At 29.3% G+C, this 4,425-nt stretch overlaps 1 long non-coding RNA gene across 1 annotated transcript; it reads left to right on the plus strand.

The window, feature by feature from the left end:
• The first annotated feature begins 1,183 nt into the window (after window positions 1-1,183).
• LOC139516976 (uncharacterized) lies at window positions 1,184-3,340 on the plus strand. The gene is made up of 3 exons (XR_011663066.1): window positions 1,184-1,261; window positions 2,382-2,619; window positions 3,201-3,340. It is a non-coding gene; the product is annotated as an uncharacterized lncRNA (long non-coding RNA).
• The last annotated feature ends 1,085 nt before the right edge of the window (window positions 3,341-4,425 follow it).

The following is a 4,425-nucleotide window of genomic DNA, read 5'->3' on the forward strand; positions in this document are numbered from 1 at the left end:
TTTTCTCTATTTTATTTTATTAACAAAAAAAATACACATGTTGCTTTTACAATTTCAAACTTGCAGATAGACAATGTTTCTTAAATAAAAACAAATATGCTATAAAAAAAACAAAAAAAACTGAGATCCCGATATTTTTTTATATCAATAATCATTTGGTCAACATTTGAATTTAAACTTAAACTATTCCTTTCTCATACATTGGTTGTATTGTGACTTATACATGTATTTTTATTTTCATTCGAATTAAACTGGAAACAAATTATAATTACGATATAAAATTAAAAACCAGAGAATGACACCAATTACGTTTTGCGAACGGCTATACTTTTTGAAACGACTTAAAACCTTGTTGCCTAACGGAAAAATGTTAAACACTAGAAACTATATGCATGGTTTCCAGCAAAAGAATATCATGAACCAAGAGGAAAATAAAATAAACTTTCAAAATATAACATAGTTTTCCTCTCAGCTTTTTCACTTTCACGGTAAAAATGCGTAAACCCGAAATATGCTTGGATATTTTTCAGATCGTTTTCAAAAAAAAAAAAATACATTTTCCGGATGAAGGTTTATTTTGCCCCATAACACCAATTTTTCTTTTCATGGAAGACCTCAATAGCTCACAAAAGACCATTTTCCAAAATTTAAGCAGATTCTTAAGGTTTTTTCTTTCAATTTGAGACCCAAATGATACTAATGCAAATGTAAGATTAAAATCCGAGGCAGCCTTTTCCCGCCATTTTTTAAAACTGAAATATATTAAAAAATTTAAGAGCTCCATGACCTATTAATATTTTGAGCTTAATTTGTTCCTTTCGACATGCAGTATCAATTTTAAATTCTTGATTTTTTTTTTAAATTTCACCTTAGTACATCCTGAAAGTGCCACAAACTGGATAGTTTAATTAGAAATTAAACCTTCTAAATTTCAGAAAAAAAAATACAAAATTTGTTAACAAAAAAAAGACATCAAATCACATTTTCTAATTAATTGTCTCATGTCATACTTGTACGTGTTAATTTATTTGAGTTTATCGTTGTTGTACATGTATGCATTGAGTCTCATAAACACATCTTCTGTCTTATCCACTACATGTACCTGACGTAACTTACATGTAAACCTGTCAGTCTTATGTAAGGGGTGGACTAACAATGGACAAAAACACCATCAGTCATGTCAGTTAGCTATAGGTTTATACCTATATAAAAAGTCTACTGTCGCCGTGAACATCATATCATTTGGTGCTATCAACAAAAGGTAAGACTTCAGTCTATATAGTTAACTTTACAAGCATTAAGAATTTACCATTGTTTTTTCCGCATATTTTATTAAGGTTTGAAAAGTTTATTTCTTATTTACTTTTATTAGTTAGGGAATTCATGGTTACATTTCTGTTTTTGTCACTTAATTTATAATAGGATTAAAAAAATGCGATAAAAGCACAGGAACTCGTCTCAGAAAAAAAATCGTATATACCTTTATGAAGGTATATAGGATTTTTTTTCTAAGACGAGTGCCTGTGGATAATGTATACAATCTGAATGTATTGTTGTCTGTCAAACAAAAATGTAATGATTATCATATTACGTCAAAATTGTTAATAATTCACTTTAAAATCAAAATCAAATATTGTGTTGTCGTAACACATCTAATAATTAGGATTTTTTTTTAAATATGAACTTAAGGTATATTTTTTAGCACTTTGTTTGTACTTTATGCCAGTTTAATTTTTTCATGGTATACCTTAAATTTCTAGTTGCTGAATATTTATCAAATTCAATTTTCCAAAATATGTAAGTGAACTTATGTAGATTCCTTGGACTAGACTAAGAACCTTACAGCCACACCTATTTTTGTGTTCAGTTACTTAAAACCACTTTTTCGTTGATAATGTATAAATATTACATTACCATTTGAATAAAATGTTAGTTATCAGACTCCCAACCCCTCCGCAAAAAATAAAGGTTTGTAAAAATTTCTGTACATTATGTACCCAAACAGTTATTAATCATCATGTAATGTGTTCAGATCATCAATCAATAAACTCTGCAACGACTGTTTTTTTGTTGTTTTATTTTTGTCGTAAGAAATCGGCAATACATTTGATAAACCTATCGCAGAACTTGATTTCAAAAGGGGGGAATGAGATAACATAAACAATCAGCTTGAAAACATTCATTAGATTGGTCTAGTTCTCAGATTCTAGATAATTTATCGATACAACTATAATAAAATATTTAATCATCTACATAGATTACAAAAAAATCTTTTTTTTTTAAATCTTTTATTTGTAAACTGCATAAGAATGGCTTGGTATTTGATGAAGTAAATATGAAATAGTTCTAAATACAATACTAATGACACTTTTTCTTTTCAGACAAAAATGAACAAGCTGGCTATTGTATTGTGTGTTGTTTTGGTCTGCTCATGCACCATTCAAGCCCAATTCTTGAGTGGTTTGACATCTGGTCAGGCTTTTGGCTTAGGATTGGGACTTCCATTCTTCTTAGGAGGAATCGGTAGAGGTTTGAATGGAGGCGGAGGTGTTGGATACCCAATTCCCCCACCACCAAGGCCATTCCTTCTCCCACCACCAATGTACCAGCCAATCACCGGTGAGTTTTAACTGATATAGCGATAATGGGACACTGAAATTATGAGTGTTATTATTTTTTTTAATATTTTCTTTTTTAATATGGTCCTTTTTGTAACATTTAAATTGAAGACAATTGCAACGTTTTATTTCGAAAAATAAAGAAATTTTCAATATTCATTAATTCGTTTAGATTCATTCATTTAAGAGGTTGAAGTTCACCTTTATTGCAATTATTATTAGTCAGTTAAATTATGAAATATATGTTAAATTAATGAAATAAATGTGTTTCATAGATTAATAGCATTTGAATTTACGCGAAAATATTAAAAGTTAACCATGACCAAAAGATACAAAAAAGGGGGATGAAGAGACGATTTTGTTTCTCAATCAGTTCACAGTAAACCAAAAGATATGCAACATAAACCTGATTTAAATTTGAAAGTTAGCTTAAGGTACTATAGAACTGCTTGTAGTTATGACACCAGTTTGATGGTTATGAAAATGAAAAGAAAACAGTCAGTCAAATAATTATTTTTCTAACTAAGAATACAAAAGTGAAGATGAATAACAAATAATTTGTTTATTTTTATTCCTTTCTAGTCCACCGTAGAAGATATGTCAGATATTAAAGAAACAGTGAAAACAAGAAGAATGAAGACAATGTTAGAATTTGTAACAGCAGCCACATGTAACGAAACAGCACAAACAACAAATACAATCAATAAATGTCATGTTTTTTATTTCTTGTTGGTTAGTCTTATGAATTATTGTTTTTAGTCCTAATTAAACCAAAAAGGGCAAATTCTGTTATGCTGGGAAGGAATATCAAGTATCATTTTAAAAAAAATTATTGTAAGTTACTATGATATGGTGGAATTCTGATTTTTTGATATTTTGACTATCAATTTTCAACTTCTTGTCCAGAGTCCCCCGCATCTGTCTTATTATAGGGATAAATTCATCGACTCTAATGCAAATCTAAGTCTTGAATTTAATCTATACCTGGTTTATCTTTATGTAGCCCATCTTTTGAAAAATAAAAACACAGGGTCATGTGGCATTTTGTGGCACTAACAAGTACTTGTTGACAAACAGTAGATTTTCATTTAAATCTTATCGTGACACTCATATTGTTCAACCCTGTAGTAAAAACATTCAGTGCAAGCAGTATTGATTTATTTCTTTTTTTAAAATCTAGTTTTATCCATCTTTCATAAAATATTTGTTACAAACATTATCTACCAACCAGAATAAACAGGACTTGAGTGCTATGGTCAAATGGACAGTCTCTGATGACTGATATTTATTTACTGAATTGCCCACATACCTATTCAAAATGCCAAAATTGTCACATGTTTGAGGATTTGTCCAGGCTCAAGACAAAAAATGATTAAAAAGAAAATATTGTATTATACCACCCTATAATCTCTTGATATTTGGTGAATTGTTTCCATGACAGAGAAGATAAAAAAAACCTCTCACAAAATTATTATGATGTGATAATGTGATTCCTTGTGTTCTACCGTCATCCCAGTATTATCGATTGTACCAGGTCTTTCTCGCTCTTGTATGTAACATTCAATTCATGTTTCTGTTTTTACTTTCATTCATATTGATAATCTGATTAATCACAAGTTTACACAAATAATACAACATTCAGTTCAGTTTATCAACAATAAGATTATGTCATCAATATGTAAAGTAAAAAAAAACAGTTCTGAGAACACATGGAGACAATGATGAAGAAAATGAAGGAGCTGTATTCATTTCCTTAAAAAATCCAGGAACGTTATAATTTTCTGGATAAAAGAATGCATTAACTTAT

This window comes from Mytilus edulis, chromosome 3, assembly GCF_963676685.1.
Source record: "Mytilus edulis chromosome 3, xbMytEdul2.2, whole genome shotgun sequence".
Lineage (NCBI taxonomy): Eukaryota > Metazoa > Mollusca > Bivalvia > Mytilida > Mytilidae > Mytilus > Mytilus edulis.